Source organism: Citrus clementina, unplaced genomic scaffold, assembly GCF_000493195.1.
Source record: "Citrus clementina cultivar Clemenules unplaced genomic scaffold, Citrus_clementina_v1.0 scaffold_8, whole genome shotgun sequence".
Classification (NCBI taxonomy): Eukaryota; Viridiplantae; Streptophyta; class Magnoliopsida; order Sapindales; family Rutaceae; genus Citrus; species Citrus x clementina.
In genome coordinates, this window is record NW_006262022.1 from 13,133,134 (window position 1) to 13,154,683 (window position 21,550).

At 34.8% G+C, this 21,550-nt stretch overlaps 1 pseudogene; it reads right to left on the minus strand.

The window, feature by feature from the left end:
• Positions 1-2,636: 2,636 nt before the first annotated feature.
• The window catches only part of LOC112096373, a 108,460-nt pseudogene continuing 89,546 nt past the window's right edge, over positions 2,637-21,550 (minus strand).

Below are 21,550 nucleotides of genomic sequence, written 5' to 3' on the forward strand. Positions count from 1 at the left end.
ATTTTCGTATGCATCATTACGAATTTCTTCAAGTTCTGCCAGTTTTAATCTTCTTTCTGAGCTGGCTTGTTGCATGTCAAAATTGAATTTCTTGATGGCCCAATATGCACGATGCTCGAGTTCCACAGGTAGGTGGCAAGCTTTTCCATACACTAGCCTGTAGGGTGACATCCCAATCGGGGTCTTGAAAGCCGTTCTATATGCCCATAATACATCATCAAGTCTTAATGACCAATCTTTTCTGTCTGGCCTCACCGTTTTTTCTAATATGTGCTTTATTTCTCGATTGGATATCTCAACTTGGCCACTGGTTTGCGGATGATATGGGGTCGCCACTTTGTGAGTGATGGAATACTTTGTCAAAAGAGCTTTGAATGCTTTGTTGCAAAAGTGGGCACCATCATCACTTATTATTGCTCGAGGGAATCCAAAGCGCGAAACAATGTTGCTTTTCAAAAATCCTATCACCACCTTGTGATCATTGGTTCTACATGGAATTGGTTCTACATGGAATTGCTTCTACCCATTTCGATACGTAGTCAACAGCAACCAATATGTATTGATGGCCAAAAGATGGGGGAAAGGGTCCCATGAAGTCGATACCCCATATGTCAAAAATCTCAACCACTAAAATTGGATTTAGTGGCATCATGTTCCTTCGTGTAATGCTCCCCATTCGCTGACACCTATCACACGAAGAACAGAAAGTGTAAGCATCTCGAAATATAGATGGCCAATAGAAACCACATTGTAAAACTTTAGTCGTTGTTTTCTTAGCACTGAAATGGCCTCCACAAGCTTGTTCATGGCAGAATGAAAGGATATTCTGAATTTCACTTTCTGGGACACATCGTCTAACAATTTGATCCGCACAATACTTGAACAAATACGGGTCATCCCAAAAGAAATTCTTTATCTCTACAAAGAATTTAGCCTTATCTTGCTTGGTCCAATGCTCTGGAAGTTTACCTATAACAAGATAATTAACTATATCAGCATACCAAGGTAATACTCCCACTCATTAATTGTTCATGACACAACTTAAAAGTAAATTTTAACTCCCAAGTATAAGAGTGTCTTGTTGTATTATAACTCAGTGAGTCCGAGGTCAATCCACAAAGAAAAGATTTAATTAGTTTATTTTATTTTATCTAAAAATTGAAATTAAAACTTGAATATAAACAACTTAATTTAAATGAAACTATGGAATTGAACTAGTTAGGGTTATGGATCCACTCTTAGAAATAAATAAAACTTAATAAATTCTTTTTGCCAATTTGTTTTAGATTTATTACCCAAAAGATTAATTATACAAATTATTATTATTTTCCCTTTAATTTTATGATGGATTAAGTATTTATTGTGCCAAAATTTAATTTGTCTACAATAAGTCAAAATACCGTTTCACCATGCCTTATATTAAGATCTTAAGAATTTATTGTGCCAAATTCATTTGTTTGTCTACAATAAATCAAATTTTCAAAATATAAAACATGTATAAAAGTAAATAGAAAATAATTTAATTTATAAAATTAAACATAGAATTTGATTAAATCATATTTATTTCTTAAGAGTTTCACCTTCCCCTAACTAATATTATTTAGTTAAGCATAATTAAAATAAAAAGAAGTAGTAAAATTGAATTACTTATAATTAAAAGAAATAAAAACAACTAAAATTGGAAATAAAACTAATTTTATTAATGAAAATAATTATACAAAATATTAAAAACACACCTGGAAATCAAGATTACAAGGAGATGGAGAGAATTTGAGAAGAAGAGAGTTGTAGAGAGATGATCAAAACATAAAAATGAGGCTCTATTTATAGAAAAATAAATTCATAATCCAGTGCTTTGCGGTCCATCATAGGCTTCATGCATGTGCTCCTCACAACCCTTAGATCAAGATCCAATGGCTGGTCAAACTTCCAAAGTCAACATCACACATGGCATCATTTGACTCGTCCGATTTACCCAAAGAACGGTTGAGATTTGGCGGGTTAATGGGTGGATCGGGTCAACCCGAATACAAAGATTCGGATCCTCCAACTTGCTTCACCAACCATTGCCACATGGCACAATCATGGCCATTGAATCATGAACGGTTGAGATTTAGTCAAGATTGCCAGTTATCCCATGCACTCATATCTATTGTAAGCTCATTTCATCATCCAATCAGTGCTCAGTCAATAGGAAAAGTCAACTTTTTTTACACAAGCCCAATTTTAAGCCGATCTTGACTGATCTTAAGGTTTTCGGACCTCCGGAATCTAAATTTGACCTCCGTTTATCTGTTTGAAGCCTCGAAGTACGTGAAATTAATAATTTTCCTAATAAACACATAAAAATACACAAAATTAAATATATTTAAAACATAATTAATAATTCATAATATATTACATAAACACAAATATAAATTATAACATAAGCATAAAATAACATATTATCGCTTGATAATTAAACAATTTTTAATACTAATCAGTTCATCTGGAAATGACTCATTCAATATTAATGGCTCTGTAATTGTGTCAAAATGGAGACGAGAGAGGTGGTCCGCCACAACATTTTCTGTCCCTTTCTTATCTTTGAATTCCAAGTCAAATTCTTGTAAAAGTAACACCCAACGAATTAGTCTAGCTTTTGCATCTTTCTTTGTGAGAAGATATTTAAGAGCAGCATGATCTGTGAATATAATTATTTTACAACCAATGAGATAAGATCGAAATTTCTCTAATGCAAACACTACTGCTAGCATTTCTTTCTCAGTAGTTGAATAGTTCAATTGTGCATCATTCAATGTCATACTAGCATAGTAAATAACGTGGGGAATTCGATCAACTCTTTGTCCTAATACTGCTCCTACTGCATAATCAGATGCATCACACATGAGTTCAAATGGTAAGCTCCAGTTCGGGGCCTGAATGATGGGTGATGATGTCAACAACTGCTTTAATTTTTCAAAAGCCACAATACATGAATCATTAAAGATAAAAGGTACATCCTTAGCAAGTAAATTGCATAAGGGTCTAGAAACTTTGCTAAAATCTTTAATGAAACGTCTATAAAAACCAGCATGCCCAAGGAAAGATCTTACTTCTCTTACTGTTTTGGGTGGAGGAAGATTAGAAATGAGATCCACCTTGGCTTTGTCAACCTCAATACCTTTGCTCGAAATGATGTGACCGAGAACAATACCTTGTTTTACCATAAAATGGCATTTCTCCCAATTTAAGATCAAGTTCTTCTCGATACATCTCTGCAGAACTAGTGTTAGATGATGTAAACATTGATCAAACGAATCACCAAAGACAGAAAAGTCATCCATAAAGACTTCAAGGAATCGTTCAACCATATCAGAAAAAATGCTCAACATGCATCGTTGAAATGTAGCAGGTGCATTACATAATCCAAATGGCATTCTCCTATATGCAAATGTGCCAAAAGGGCAAGTGAAAGTGGTCTTCTCTTGATCTTTTGGTGCTATGGGGATCTGATTGTATCCTGAGTAGCCATCTAGAAAGCAATAAAATTTATGGCCTACTAATCTATCAAGCATTTGATCAATAAATGGTAAAGGAAAATGGTCTTTACGTGTGACAGAATTCAACTTTCTATAATCAATGCATACACGCCATCCTGTAGTTACTCTAGTGGGTACCAATTCATTATCGACATTCGTAACTACTGTGACTCCTGACTTTTTGGGGACAACTTGCACAGGACTGACCCATGAACTATCAGAAATGGGGTAAATGATACCTGCATCTAATAGCTTAAGGACTTCAGTTCTAACAACTTCTTTCATATTAGGATTTAATCGACGTTGCATTTCCCTAGTAGATTTAGCATTTTCATCAAGGTGAATGTAATGCATGCAATCTGCAGGGTTTATACTTTTAATGTCTGCTATGGTCCATCCTAATGCCCCTTTGTGCTCTTTTAAAACATCCAACAACTTACTTTTTTGTTCGTCATTGAGGGATGATGAGATGATTACTGGCAGAGTGCTTTCTTCTCCCAAAAATGCATATTCCAAAGTGTTGGGCAATGGTTTGAGCTCGAGTTTCGGTGGTGATTCTGATGATGGGATGAGTTTCTTCTCTGATGGTGCTAGTTGTTCAACTCGTGACTTCCATTTATTAGTGTCCATGGATGGTGCTAAGTCAAGCAGGGCGTTGACCTCATCGACCGATCTGTCAATATCAAAATCCAAACCAAAGTGAGTTAAGCATGTCTGTAAAGGGTCATCACTAAGGTTTGAAACAAAAGAGTCATCAACTAATGTTTCAATTAAATCCACATCAACAATTCCATCATCTGCATCGTGAGGTTGTTTGGCAATGTTGAAAATGTTGAGCTCCATAGTCATGTTGCCGAATGACAACTGCATATTTTCAGTCCTGCATTAAATGTGAGCATCCGCAGTTGCCAAGAAAGGTCGGCCTAGAATAATGGGGATGTGCTTCTTTGAATCCTGCATTGGTTGAGTGTCAATTACAATGAATCAACAGGAAAATAAAACTTGTCTACCTGGATAAGCACGTCCTCCACAATACCACGAGGTATTTTCGTGGACCGATCTGCAAGTTGTAACACCACTAGAGTTGGGTGTAATTCTCCTAGTCCAAGTTTCACGAATACTGAATAAGGCAACAGATTTACACTAGCTCCTAAATCCAACAAAGCATTCTCAATTGTGTGGTTCCCTATACTACAAGAGATAGTGGGGGAGCCTAGGTCTTTGCATTTTAAAGGAATTTTATGTTGGAGTATAGAACTGACGTTTTCTGTTAAAAATGCCTTCTTTTGAACATGCATATTTCTCTTTTTAGTACAAAGGTCTTTAAGAAACTTGGCATAAGATGGAACTTGTTTAATAGCATTAAGCAAAGGGATGTTAATGTTGTGAAAATTTTAATGTACTCGCAAGCGCACGAATCTATTGTAGTATAGATCTATGGTGACGAGTGTCGATCCCACGAGGAGGTGGATTTTAATTGTGTATAGAATTAATTTTGTAAATAGGTTGTTGGATTTATGGTGGAAATGATTTGGTATATGCTAAAACTTAAATTCAAATGGCGAGAATAAATTCTAAAATTGGAATTGCAAGGGCAAGAATAAATTGAAGATAATTCTATTGAAATGACGTACTTGGGTATCTGGATCCGTATCAACATGCATCATGGGCTAAATAATCCGTATTAATGCAAATTAAATCATGAGGGGGGAATCCACACCTCATGAACCACGCTCTAATCAATATGGTGCTAAGGGCTTATCGTGCCAAATAATAATAACCTTGTACTAGAGGGCCGGTGAAACCAAGGCGGTACTAGACAAGAATATTATTATTTGTCGACGAGAAGTCAAAACATCCACAAAAACTAGAGGGGAAGAGAAAATAAATTTACCAAATTAAGCCCATGACACATGTTGAGACTTCACCTTCAACCCAAGCTTGAAAGAAAATTAGCCACTCATAATTGAACTAGGGGCAAAATGGGAATTTATTAAAATACGAAGAAAATACAAGATGGAGAGGCAATTACAGAAAATGGATCCCAAAAATGGATTCAGAGATCTCAAATTAGGGGGGAGAGGCCCCCTTTTTATAGATACATGGAGTAAATCATGGCCATCGGATTAAAAATAGTTTGGACGCTCAGGATTGCGCCACGTCATCACTCAACAGTCCACGGTTTGACCACGCGGATGAACAGTAACACGGTTTGACCCGACTTTGAACAGTAACGCGGTTTGACCCGGATGAACAGTAACGCGGTTTGGTTGAAAATAATCCTGTGTGATGCATGCACCGTACGCGAGATTTTTCGTCCACTGATATGCTGCCACGTCACCATCAACAGTACATAAGAATTTTAGTCCAACAGGATCGTGACACCTCATCAGTCAATGCCACATCATCGTGTTAACATATATGTTTCCATAATATTGATTTTGATGATAACAAACAAGATTAAGAATGATATATCTTTTAAGCTTAGATTGTTTTTATTCTTTTTAAATAAATCATTATTTTTACATTATAAAGGTTTTATATTTAATGGAAAAATGATTTTATGAAATTGATTGTTTTCATTCTTTTTAAATAAATCATTATTTTCACATTATAAATGTTTCATATTTAATAGAAAAATGATTTTATGAAATTGGTTGTTTTTCAAAGTTTATGGTTTAATTGAAACATTTTGAAAACTTTGAAATAAACAAGTATTGCTTGAAATTTTGGAGAATGACTTATTTGAAAAGTGTCATAGCATTTTGGGCTATACCATAATTTCAGAAAGTTTTGGGATTAACAAAGCATTACTTAGAAATTCTGAAATTGGACCTATGTGCAAAGTTTCATAACGTTTTGGGCCGTAATATAGTTTTATAAAGTTTTGGGGTCAAACTGTAAATTTCGAAAATACTTTCACTGTAGCAATCACTGTAGCAAACGGCTAACCGTTTATTTAAAACGGCTAACCGTTTATTTAAAACGGCTAACCGATAATTTCCAGAAAGCATGTTCTGCAAAGTATTGTTAAAATGATGATTCTGCAAACTAACGGTGAACCGTTTACTTAAAACGGTTAACCGATTATTTCCAGATTGCTAACCTTGAACCGTTTAGTAAGAACGGTTAAACCAAATTTGTTTTGCAGGTTTCTGGAAATTAACGGCGAAAGGGTAAGCCTAAACGGCTAACCGTTTATTTGAAATTTGGCCCAACGGTAACTTTGACCAACCAAAACGGCTAACTGTTTATGGTTAACGGCGAACCGTTTTCTGTCCGACAGTTTGTAACGGCTAGATTTTCAGCTCTAACTATAAATAAGCTCATTCAAATTCAAAGGAGGTTGATCACAACACAATCATTGAGCTTATATTCGAGAATACAATCTTCATTGAGCTTTAAACACATTCTCTCTTCATCTATTCACACATTGGGCATTGATTTGTAATCTTAAATATTGTGTGAGAGAAAAACAATTTGTAATCTTCTACTTTGAGTGATTGTAAGTGTTGGGATACACTTGGGTTAAGAGATTGGGGATAATCTCTTGTTGTAAAGGTCCATTGACACCTTGGAAGTCAATTGTAAGCGTTTGAAGCCTTGGGAGGCTAGCTTAGTGAAATCCTCAAGCCCGGTGTGCTTGGAGGCGTGGACGTAGGCGGGGATTGCCGAACCACGTAAAAATCCTTGTGTTTGTTTTCTCTTCCCTTACTCTTTTAATATTGTTCATGATTGAATTTATTGTTTTCAATTTGATTAAGGCAATAGATTAAATTGTTGTGTGGTTTGCCTAGGATAATTTTTAAAATCCCAATTCACCCCCCTCTTGGGTTGCCTAGTTAGTATTTCATTTGGTATCAGAGCGAGGTACTCTTGTATAGACTTAACCGTCTAGAGTTAAAGATCAATAGCAACCCAAATTAGTTCAACTTTCATGGAAGGCCAATCCACCACTAGACCTCCATTCTTTGATGGTAATGACTATCCTTATTGGAAAACTAGGATGAGAGTGTTTTTACAAGCCTTAGATTATGAAATTTGGGAAGTTGTTTGTGATGATTTACTCATTCCTAGAAAGAATGTTTTAAGTGAATTGGATAAGAGAAAGATGTCTTTAAATTCCAAGGCTATGAATGCTTTATTTTGTGCCTTAGATAAAAATGAATTTCATAGAGTTTCAAATTGTTCTAATGCTTATGAAATTTGGAGAAAACTTGAAATTGTGTATGAGGAGACTACAAACGAGGAGGAATTTCATGAAGTGTCGAATTTGGCACTTATGGCAATTGGAGATGAATCGGATGATGAACTTGATGAGGTAAGTGATCCAACATATGATGAATTGTATGATGCTTTTAAAGAATTGTATGATGAGTGGATAAAAATTGGTAAAAAGAATGCATGTCTTAAAAAGAAAATGGTAGAGCCCAAAAATGAAAATGAATCTCTATGTGCAAAGATTACATGCCTAGAATTAGAGAATAAAACATTGCATGATAGAGTTGCATTATCAAATGAGAAATCTAGCACTTCACATGAGCATCTAGAATCATATGTAGATGACTTGAAAAATGAAAAGAATGCTTTACAAAAATGCAATGATTCATTAAATGAAAAGATTAAAGGACTAGAGTTAGATAATAAAATGTTGCATGATAGAATTGCATCATTTAAAGGTAAACAAAGTATTTCATATGAGCATGAAAAATCACATGTTGATGAGTTGATGAAAGAAAATGAAGTGCTTAAGAGAAAGAGTAATGAGCTCAATGAAATTGTTTTGAAATTCACAAATGGGCAAAAGATGTTGGATAACATGCTTAATTCACAAAAATGTGTGTTTGATAAAGGAGGACTTGGGTATAAGCCTTACTTGAAACAAAAATATTATAAGAATTATTTTGTTAAGGCTACCTCCACAAATGATCAAATTGTATGTCATTATTGCAATCAAAATGGTCATATGAAGAATAGATGTCCAATTAAAAGAAATGTGTATTATGGAGTCAAATGTATTTGGGTTCCAAAAGGAACTAAATCTAACATTCAAGGACCCAAGAGTATTTGGGTACCAAAGGGTACAACTTGAATTTATTTTTGTAGGTACCATAAACAAGGAATGGTGGAGAGTTCCTTGATGAAGCTTGTGGAGATAATCACTTGATCATAATCTAAAGCAAAAATAATGAGGCAAGATGATTTAATTGTTTTGGTAATTATTATTGCCTTATTGATTATAAGTGATGGTATTTTAATCTTAGTAAATATTTAACACTTCATTTGATATCATAACATTAAGTGCATTAACATGATGTGGATAAGTTTATCTTGGCTATTTACTATATTGAGTGAATCATGATAAATGAATTTGCGAAAGTATGCTTGTATGTTTACATGATGGAATTATCATTGTGTTTAACATTGAGTGCTTTATCATGATGCATGGTTATATATATAAGATGATAGCTTGTCAACTTATCATGATAGATTTGTTTGATTTTTAATGATTATGTAATGCCTAAGCATGATAAATAAGTGATATGCTTTAATTCTAAATCTTTGAATATTTACATATTTCATGATTGTGTGATGTATATGCATGATAGATGAGTTATATGTTATTTCTTGCATTAGAAGTGATCATGGTGGATAATTCGAAAATCATGCATTTGAGATTTTTTTGTAATGGTTTTGCCATTGAATATAAATTTTCATCACCTAGAACTCCACAACAAAATGGAGTTGTAGAGAGAAATGATAGGTCTATTAAAAAAAAAATGGTTAAGACCACATTGATTAGATATCATCTCAATAATACTCTCTATGAGCTTTGGAAATATAGAAAACCCAACATTAATTATTGCAAAGTTTTTGGATGCAAATGTTATATTTTGAACACAAAAGATAATCTTGGCAAATTTGATCCAAAATTTGATGTTGGTATTTTTCTTGGCTATTCAAACACAAGCAAAACTTATTGAGTGTATAACAAAAGAACTTTGATTATGGAAAAATTTATACTTGTTATATTTGATGAGTCTAATTCTTCCTCTATGGAGAAAGTTGTTTTTGATGATAATGTAGATGAAGAGCTACAAGAAGATTATCAAATGATAGCCAAAAGAATGCACCACTTGAAAATCAAGAGGAGCAACATGAAGAAACAAATGCGAAGTAAAATGAAGGTACTTCTCAAATACTCCCCAAGGAGTGGAGGTATGTTTCTTCTCACCTTAAGAACTTAATTTTGAGAGATCCATCACAAGGTGTAACTACTATATCATCTCTTAAAAATATATATGAGTATTTGTAATAATGGATTTGATCACTTGTTCTTTAACTCATCATTATGGCTTTTCTTAGTAGTCATGTTGATTTTTATGATCTATATATTGGCATATGTTGATTTTGATGATTTATATACTGCCATTATGTACTTATGCTTTGCTTAAGTTTTGATGATAAAATTTGTGCTTTGATGATTCCATTGTATTTGATGAAGTTTGATCTTATGGAATCTATGATTGGTGAATGGATACATTTTTGTTTGTGCTTTCTTGACGCATTGTTAAATATGCATAACTTGCTTTAAATGATATCGAAAAAAAGGAGAAATTCATATACTTCGATATTTTTAAGCATATGAGATTTTTTTTTATTAAAATGTCACATTAGATCTTTGATGTGTTTAGTTGTCTTTATTTATAAAATGTGATTGATAATTATGGAGCTTGGATAGTTGATAATATGCATGCCAATTTGGTAAACAAATCAAAACCTCTTTGCGAAGAGTAATTTTCAAAAATTCGGCATAAACTTGGAATAATTTGATTTCTTGATGATTTTGATAATTGATAATTATATATGCTTGATTTGAAGTCTTGATGATTGATAGGGGGAGACAAATATGATATGTTTTTAGATAAAATCTTTTTGGTTAAATTTTTAATTGGCCATATATTTAGGGGGAGCATATAATATGATTTTGGATAATATGCATTTTGATTTTTTTTGTCCAAAGGGGGAGACAAAGTAATATATCATTTCGATGTTATCAAAAGACGGAGAATAATATGCATTTTAAGTAATTGTTTTGATAATTGATATTTGATTATGATGATGATTTTGATGATTTTGAGATATGATGACGATTTGATTACATGGGTGTTTTATATGATAATTTCATATTATGAGTTGTTGATTTGGTAATTAATGGAATAATGGGACATGATATTTTGGTGTGATTATTTGTGTATGGAGTTGGCTTTTATCATGATCTATAATAATTTGGGAGTAATATTATTAATCTTGTATTTGAGGTAATGCTTGTTGTTAGGGGGAGATTCTTTCAAAATTTCTACTCAAACAACATGGGTAACAAATTTGCTACTTTTATTCTTTTCCTTTACGTTTTCTTTTTTATGATGAAAGGGGAGAAGAATACATGTTTTTAAATTTATAAAAACGTTTTCTTTTTTATGATGAAAGGGGAGAAGAATACATGTTTTTAAATTTATAAAAAAAAAAATTTGCTACTTTTTTTTTCTTTGCCAATTAAGTTTTTCTTTTTGATGATGAGGGGGAGAAAAATCCATGTATTTAAATCATTAACTTCGCTAATTGGCAAATTGTAAGAGCAGATTATATTTAGGGGAGTAATTTGTGGAATCATTTTTTAAATACATGAAATGTTTGTCATCATCAAAAAGGGGGAGATTGTTAACATATATGTTTCCATAATATTGATTTTGATGATAACAAACAAGATTAAGAATGATATATTTTTTAAGCTCAAATAATTTTTGTGGAATCATTCTTTAAATACATGAAATGTTTGTCATCATCAAAAAATGGGAGATTGTTAACATATATGTTTCCATAATATTGATTTTGATGATAACAAACAAGATTAAGAATGATATATCTTTTAAGCTTAGATTGTTTTTATTCTTTTTAAATAAATCATTATTTTTACATTATAAAGGTTTTATATTTAATGGAAAAATGATTTTATGAAATTGATTGTTTTCATTCTTTTTAAATGAATCATTATTTTCACATTATAAATGTTTCATATTTAATAGAAAAATGATTTTATGAAATTGGTTGTTTTTCAAAGTTTATGGTTTAATTGAAACATTTTGAAAACTTTGAAATAAACAAGTATTGCTTGAAATTTTGGAGAATGACTTATTTGAAAAGTGTCATAGCATTTTGGGCTATACCATAATTTCAGAAAGTTTTGGGATTAACAAAGCATTACTTAGAAATTCTGAAATTGGACCTATGTGCAAAGTTTCATAACGTTTTGGGCCGTAATATAGTTTTATAAAGTTTTGGGGTCAAACTGTAAATTTCGAAAATACTTTCACTGTAGCAATCACTGTAGCAAACGGCTAACCGTTTATTTAAAACGGCTAACCGTTTATTTAAAACGGCTAACCGATAATTTCCAGAAAGCATGTTCTGCAAAGTATTGTTAAAATGATGATTCTGCAAACTAACGGTGAACCGTTTACTTAAAACGGTTAACCGATTATTTCCAGATTGCTAACCTTGAACCGTTTAGTAAGAACGGTTAAACCAAATTTGTTTTGCAGGTTTCTGGAAATTAACGGCGAAAGGGTAAGCCTAAACGGCTAACCGTTTATTTGAAATTTGGCCCAACGGTAACTTTGACCAACCAAAACGGCTAACTGTTTATGGTTAACGGCGAACCGTTTTCTGTCCGACAGTTTGTAACGGCTAGATTTTCAGCTCTAACTATAAATAAGCTCATTCAAATTCAAAGGAGGTTGATCACAACACAATCATTGAGCTTATATTCGAGAATACAATCTTCATTGAGCTTTAAACACATTCTCTCTTCATCTATTCACACATTGGGCATTGATTTGTAATCTTAAATATTGTGTGAGAGAAAAACAATTTGTAATCTTCTACTTTGAGTGATTGTAAGTGTTGGGATACACTTGGGTTAAGAGATTGGGGATAATCTCTTGTTGTAAAGGTCCATTGACACCTTGGAAGTCAATTGTAAGCGTTTGAAGCCTTGGGAGGCTAGCTTAGTGAAATCCTCAAGCCCGGTGTGCTTGGAGGCGTGGACGTAGGCGGGGATTGCCGAACCACGTAAAAATCCTTGTGTTTGTTTTCTCTTCCCTTACTCTTTTAATATTGTTCATGATTGAATTTATTGTTTTCAATTTGATTAAGGCAATAGATTAAATTGTTGTGTGGTTTGCCTAGGATAATTTTTAAAATCCCAATTCACCCCCCTCTTGGGTTGCCTAGTTAGTATTTCACATCGGTCAATGCCACGTCATCATCCGTCTATGTGAACAGTGTCGTGAACAGTAACGTATACAGTACCGTACACGTGAATAGTACCATACATGTGAATAGTGCCATTTTTCCTTTTATGCTCCTCCTAAGGTTTTTGACCGTTCTGAGTTCAAAAGTGATGTCCGTTTTGCCGTCTGATTTCTCCTTTATTGTGAAATGACTATAATGCCCCTTAAATACATAAAATACTTAATTAAAATAAAACACATGTAATTAAATCACAAGAAGGTTAAATACATAAAAGTAAGGGTTGTTAGTAAGACTTGAAATGTAAAATGACGGTTTTCTCCTTTATAAATATGCATTTTCTAACACTCAACACACCCCCCAACCAGCTTATTGCTAGTCCCTAGCAAATGAAGCGAAAATAAAATTCAAATTCAAAATGATTTTTTTTTTTAAATTTAGAAACACTCATGTTTATTCAATCAGATTAATGATAGCAATTAAATAAAAGTATAAGCATTATCTCCAGTCTAAAGTAACATCACACCCACATCAACCATCCACATGAATCAGCCCAGTAGACTTTGTTATAGCTACTTTCAAGAATGACATGTCAAACCCCAAAATCTCACTGGAAGTAGTGACACTCTCACAAAGAAATTAAACCCAATAAAAATAGTCACTCCAATGAATGGTAATTGAGAGAAAATAATGAAGAAGTGATAACACATGCTCTCACCAAGATGAAATAAATATGCCCTCAGCTTAAAAATAATACGATCTCAAGTCAAATAAAAATTGTTAGTCAACCCAATTTATTTATTTTTTTTTTATATGCACCACTATATCTTTTTAGCCCATATAACTAGCTTCTACTTTAGATTATAGTTCCCTAAAATCAGGAAGGACTTTTATTAGGATGTAACGTAGGCTAGGGACATGGTTAACAAAGAAAGGAAATAAGGAAAACAAAGTGTATGTTTGAGAAAAATGCAGAGAATTTTTTTTTTTCAAGTTGCAAGGTGGATTTCACCTATTATTGTTATTTTTATTCTTTTGAAACAACAACTTTTGTTTTGTTGTTTTTTTTTTTTTTTGCTTTTTTTTTTTTTGTATAACTTCACTGAACAACATAATTATTTACATTTTCTCAAACATAAATAGGTGATGGAACTTATAAGATATCGGGTAATACTCCAAATCGGAGTGGGTCAAGATGATAAGTTGACAAAGAAAATGTTTTTTTTTTTTAAAGGCTCAAAAGGGTTAACTATGGATATTTAATAAAAGGGATGGCTAGAAAGGCTCAAACGAATCAAAGATGGCCTTTCCATCGTCTTTTAGGGCTCTAAATAACCTTCCATATTTACTAGTTAGATGGGCCTCCAAATGTAGCAACACACACTTTTTTTTTCTTTTTTTTTTAATTTTTATTAAGGGTTAACTCAAAAGAAATCTAGAGATCGTGTATACAATAATAAACTGTTAAGCTGTATAAAGAATGGGCAAAAGGGTTACTCTCCAAGAAAAATGATAGGCTCAAAAACTCACTTGGTACTTATTATGACATGTTCATTCCTTCAAGCAACTCATATATGTCTCCGACATCAACATGTAGAGTAGCAAACATAATGTAACATCACTTAAGACCAAAGATAATACAAATACTAAAATTTAAAATTAATCATGTCACCCAATGTTAAAACAAATCACACAAATTTTTTTTTTTAAACAACATTCTACCCCCCAACCTATTCTAAACATGAAAGGAAAATATGCATGCAGAAATGTGAAAATGATGCATAAAAACTAATTAGAAAAGTTACACATAAAATGATAGAAAACGAAAATGAGTTTTTATTTTTTTTTAAAGAAGATGCGTTTCTAGAGGAACTACACTCCATATTCAGCCATCTTCGACTCAAAAGTTGGGAAATGTATATTTATAGAGGAGAAATTAAAAAGAAGAAAAATAAACATAAACACATAATAAAGAAAAAGAAAATGTCTGAATTTTTTTTTTTAAACGATGAAGATGCGTTTCTAGAGTCACTACACTCCATATTCAGCCATCTTCAACACAAAAAGTTAGCGACAGTTAGTTTCTACAACAAAAATTAGTAAAAACTTAACCAAAATTCCACAATTGTCGACTATTCCCTCCCCCCAACCAGAAAGAAACATTGTCCTCAATGTTTGAAATGAAAGAAGTAGAGTTTAGAAGACATCACCTGGGTGGTGCAACACAGAAAATAATATTTACAAGCGGAGAGTTAAATCTAATTTGTACTTCTTACTGCGGCTACTGTTACCATTATTATTTGGGCGCTCCAACACAAAGGTCCAGGGGTCTGGCTCCGGTTTATAAGCTTGTAACAGATCAAGTAGCTCATTAGCAGTGTGAGCACAAATAAAGAGTTTTTTCACATTAGCGGGAATGAAATAGTTTTTTATTGCATGGTTAAGAAATGCGATAAAGCCATCATAAAAGTTATTGACATTTAACAAACCGATGGGTTTTTGGTGGATGTGCAGATGGGCCCAAGATGCTAGCGTGATAAGTGCCTCTAGTGTTGCAAGATCTCCTGGAAGGAAAATAAAAGCATCAGCATGATTAAGCATTTCAGTTATTCTTTCTTGCATACCTGAGACGACTAACTCTTCTCCAGTTGATGAGTCAGACGAACTGCCCAATGGTTTTAAGACTCTTGGGATGATGCCGAACACTTGACTTCCTCTGATAAAAGCTGCTTCTGAGACCATTTTTGATAACCCTCGATTACCTCCTCCATACACCAAGTGTAATTTTCTCGCTGCTATGCTTCGACCAAGATCTATGGCTGCCTCAACGAACTCTTTATGTTTGCCATATGTAAATCCAGAAAGCACACAAATGTTCTTGAATTGTCTATTGGGAGTAGCTGCCATTGTGATACTTCTCGAAAACAATTTGTGAGTGCTTGACAAAAAAGAAATCACATTTAAGAGTCTTGGTGATAGTGGGTCATGGTTGTGTATGAGGTAATATGTCAGTGTCAAATAACGCGTAAAGCACGTGGCTCGCAAGTCAAAAAGAAAACAGTAAAAAGGAAAAAGCAAACAGTAATAAAATTATTAAAGACAATAATGCAAACAATAAGAAAATAGTGAAATAAAATAACAATAAAGTAAAAGGATATTTACAGGTAGTTGCGACCGTGGCTCACATCTTCCTCTGGTTTTACGTCCAGAAACGGCTTGAACGCCCTCTATGGGTCGAGGATAGGCTTCCTATCCAGTTTTCTTATAAACTGGCAAACAGGGTCGTTTATAGTCAGATTCCCGAGACTATATCGTGCATGCTCTTTCTGGAATAATGGCCATAACTGGAGAATCGCTCCTTGCACATATCCACTGGGATGCGTTTCAAGAGACAAAAGGATATCATCCAATGACTCCTTATTCAAGCCATCCCTAATGAATTGAATCTTATCTTCCCTGTTATCAGATATCATTCCTAAAGAACATGGGTTTTTATTGCAACTCATTCTGGCACACTTATGACAAGCAACAGAAATTCTTCGAGCTCGTCGTTTTCTTGCATAATTTCCTTTACCACAACCAGGCATGTATGCAATAAATTTTGGAGGTAACTCACCTGCCGATCGTACTTTAGCCTCGATTAACCAACGGATGTCAGCAGGTATGTTATTCCTCATGAGTAATCGCATGCGTTCGGACCGAGCTTTATAGATCGTAAGGAGGGCATTCTGAGGAAGTGAAGGGAATCGCTTGTGAAGCTTCGCTAGAATCTCGTTTCTGTCCATACCTTCGCCTCAGAATATCAGTTATTATGGGAAACTGAAGTAACCGACTTGATTGTCACGGAGTACCGTTATCCGCCACTTCACCGGGGTAACAAACTAAAGCACACAAACAGAAAAACAAATTAAAACACACAAAGAAAATTAAAATCGTCCTCTTATTGAATTTACCTCAAGCTCCAACTGGATGTCGTAAACACTTCTCTCAATGTCTCTGAGTTGGCTTTCTAAACCCTCAACATAGGCTACTAACTCTGGTGGTTGTAGAGCCCAAATGCGTTGTGTTTTACAAAATTGAATCTGCCTTTTGAGATGAGTTTTGACACGTTGAAGTGGTTTAAGAATGTTCAGGAGGAACGGTCTAAGTATGAGACTCATGATTAACAATGATAAGAGAAAACTTAATGGTAAAATAAACACACTTATGCAAAAACAATTTCAATTAGCAAAAGAATAATATAAAGAAAGAAAACAAAATCAAATCAACGAAAAGAAAGAAAAAAAAATCAATTCAAATCTGGTGGGTCACTCAAATTTATTTCGGTGTCTTCTCCACGTGGTTGGTATTCTAGATATGGCTTTAATCTTTGACCATTAACTTTAAACGTGACACCGTTCTTTGGGTCCTTAATTTCAATTGCCCCATGTGGAAAAACAGTATGAACAATAAAGGGACCAGACCAACGAGAGCGTAACTTACCTGGAAATAGGTGCAAGCAAGAATTGAACAAAAGCACTTTCTGACCTGGAGTGAAGGATTTTCTCATAATTTGCTTATCATGGAAGACTTTCATTCGTTGCTTGTAAATCTTGGCATTTTCGTATGCATCATTGCGAATTTCTTCAAGTTCTGCCAGCTGTAATCTTCTTTCTGAGCTGGCTTGCTGCATGTCAAAATTGAATTTCTTGATAGCCCAATATGCACGATGCTCGAGTTCCACAGGTAGGTGGCAAGCTTTTCCATACACTAGCCTGTAGGGTGACATCCCAATTGGGGTCTTGAAAGCCGTTCTATATGCCCATAATGCATCATCAAGTCTTAATGACCAATCTTTCCTGTCTGGCCTCACCGTTTTTTCTAATATGTGCTTTATTTCTCGATTGGATATCTCAACTTGGCCACTAGTTTGCGGATGATATGGGGTTGCCACTTTGTGTGTGATTGAATACTTTGTCAAAAGAGCTTTGAATGCTTTGTTACAAAAGTGGGCACCACCATCACTGATTATTGCTCGAGGGAATCCAAAGCGTGAAACAATGTTGCTTTTCAAAAATGCTATCACCACCTTGTGATCATTGGTCCTACATGGAATTGCTTCTACCCATTTTGATACGTAGTCAACAGCAACCAATATGTATTGATGGCCAAAAGACGGGGGAAAGGGTCCCATGAAGTCGATACCCCATACGTCAAAAATCTCAACCACTAAAATTGGATTTAGTGGCATCATGTTCCTTCGTGTAATGCTCCCCATTCGTTGACACCTATCACATGAAGAACAGAAAGTGTAAGCATCTCGAAATATAGTTGGCCAATAGAAACCACATTGTAAAACTTTAGTCGCTGTTTTCTTAGCACTGAAATGGCCTCCACAAGCTTGTTCATGGCAGAATGAAAGAATATTCTGAATTTCATTTTCTGGGACACATCGTCTAACAATTTGATCAGCACAATACTTGAACAAATACGGGTCATCCCAAAAGAAATTCTTTATCTCTGCAAAGAATTTAGTCTTGTCTTGCTTGGTCCAATGCTCTGGAAGTTTACCTGTAACAAGATAATTAACTATATCAGCATACCAAGGTAATACTTCCACACTCATTAATTGTTCATCTGGAAATGACTCATTTAATGGTAATTGTTCTATAATTGTGTCAAAATGGAGACGAGAGAGATGGTCCGCCACAACATTTTCTGTCCCTTTCTTATCTTTGAATTCCAAGTCAAATTCCTGCAAAAGTAACACCCAACGAATTAGTCTAGCTTTTGCATCTTTCTTTGTGAGAAGATATTTAAGAGCAGCATGATCCGTGAATATAATTATTTTACAACCAATGAGATAAGATCGAAATTTTTCCAATGCAAACACTACTGCTAGCATTTCTTTTTCAGTAGTTGAATAGTTAACTGTGCATCATTCAATGTCATACTAGCATAGTAAATAACATGGGGAATTCGATCAACTCTTTGTCCTAATACTGCTCCTACTGTATAATCAGATGCATCACACATGAGTTCAAATGGTAAGCTCCAGTTCGGGGCCTGAATGATGGGTGATGATGTCAACAACTGTTTTAATTTTTCAAACGCCATAAGACATGAATCATTAAAGATAAAAGGTACATCCTTAGCAAGTAAGTTGCATAAGGGTCTAGAAACTTTGCTAAAATCTTTAATGAAACGTCTATAGAAACCAGCATGCCCAAGGAAAGATCTTACTTCTCTGACTGTTTTGGGTGGAGGAAGATTAGAAATGAGATCCACCTTGGCTTTGTCAACCTCAATACCTTTGCTCGAAATGATGTGACCGAGAACAATACCTTGTTTTACCATAAAATGACATTTCTCCCAATTTAAGATCAAGTTCTTCTCGATACATCTCTGCAGAACTAGTGTTAGATGATGTAAACATTGATCAAACGAGTTGCCAAAGACAGAAAAGTCATCCATAAAGACTTCAAGGAATCGTTCAACCATATCAGAAAAAATGCTCAACATGCATCGTTGAAATGTAGCAGGTGCATTGCATAATCCAAATGGCATTCTCCTATATGCAAATGTGCCAAAAGGGCAAGTGAAAGTAGTTTTCTCCTGATCTTTTGGTGCTATGGGGATCTGATTGTATCCTGAGTAGCCATCTAGAAAGCAATAAAATTCATGACCTGCTAATCTATCAAGCATTTGATCAATAAATGGTAAAGGAAAATGGTCTTTACGTGTGACAGAATTCAACTTCCTATAATCAATGCATACACGCCATCCTGTAGTCACTCTAGTGGGTATCAATTCATTATCGGCATTGGTAACTACAGTGACTCCTGACTTTTTGGGGACAACTTGTACAGGACTAACCCATGAACTATCAGAAATGGGGTAAATGATACCAGCATCTAATAGCTTAAGGACTTCTGTTCTAACAACTTCTTTCATATTAGGATTTAACCGACGTTGCATTTCCCTAGTAGATTTAGCATTTTCATCGAGGTGAATGTAATGCATGCAGTCTACTGGATTTATACCTTTTATATCTGCTATGGTCCATCCTAATGCTTCTTTGTGCTCTTTTAAAACATCCAACAACTTACCTTTTTGTTCGTCATTTAGGGATGATGAGATGATTACCGGCAGAGTACTTTCTTCTCCCAAAAACGCATATTCCAAAGTGTTGGGCAATGGTTTGAGCTCGAGTTTCGGTGGTGATTCTGATGATGGAATGAGTTGCTTCTCTGATGGTGCTAGTTGCTCAACTCTTGACTTCCATTTATTAGTGTCCATAGATGGTGCTGAGTCAAGCAGGGCGTTGACCTCATCGACCGATCTGTCAATATCAAAATCCAAACCAAAGTGAGTTAAACATGTTTGTAAAGGATCATCACTAAGGTTTGAAACAAAAGTATCATCAACTAATGCTTCAATTAAATCCACATCAACAATTCCATCATCTGCACTGTGAGGTTGTTTGGCAATGTTGAAGATGTTCAGCTCCATAGTCTTGTTGCCGAAGGACAACTGCATATTTCTAGTCCTGCATCGAATGTGAGCATCCGCAGTTGCCAAGAAAGGTCGGCCTAGAATAATGGGGATGTGCTTCCTTGAATCCTGTATTGGTTGAGTGTCAATTACAATGAAATCAACAAGAAAATAAAACTTGTCTACCTGGATAAGCACGTCCTCCACAATACCACGAGGTATTTTCGTGGACCGATCTGCAAGCTGTAACACCACTGGAGTTGGGTGTAATTCTCCAAGTCCAAGTTTCACAAACACTGAATAAGGTAACAGATTTACACTAGCTCCTAAATCCAACAAAGCATTCTCAATTGTGTGGTTCCCTATGCTACATGAGATAGTGGGGGAGCCTGGGTCTTTGCATTTTAAAGGAATTTTATGTTGGAGTATAGAACTAACGTTTTCTGTTAAAAAAGCCTTCTTTTGAACATGCATATTTCTCTTTTTAGTACAAAGGTCTTTAAGAAACTTGGCATAAGATGGAATTTGTTTAATAGCATCAAGCAAAGGGATGTTAACACTTACCTGTTTGAAGATTTCAAGAATCTCACCTGTGGATTTTCCCTTCTTTCCTTTAGCTAACCTTTGAGGAAATGGAGCTTTGGGAACATATTCTCGTGGGTTAGTTTCTTCTTTCTCCTCCGGTGATGAGTCCTCAACATTCACAGGTACAATTTGATTTTCTTTTGTCACCGGCATCTCCACTTTGTTGTCGACTTCCTTTCCTTTTCGCAAGGTCATTACTGCTTTGATCTCTCCATGCTGCTGTGGTGAACTGGTACTTGCTTCATGTACTCCTTTAGGATTAGGCACTGGTTGACTTGGAAACTTACCTTTCTCAACGGTCATTGCCAAGGTCTGAACTGAAGAAGCAAGTTGTCCCACCATCTTCTCGAGGCTTGAAACTGATTGAGCTTGTGAGTTGAAGCCTGCTCTCAACTCATTTCGTAGTCCATCAATGGTGCGGTTCTGTTGCTCAATCGTGGAGTGAGTAACATTCCTGAAATTCTGGAATGCATCCTCCCATGGTCTAGGTTGAGAGTGGTTCTGGTTTTGATTGTATGGTCTAAATGGGGGCTGAGAGGCTGGAGGATTTTGAGGAATTGGTGGAGCTGGAGCTGCTGGTCCATTCTGTTGGAATCCTTGAGACCATGAAAAATTGGGGTGGTCTCTCCATCCAGGGTTATATGTGTTGGAGTATGGGT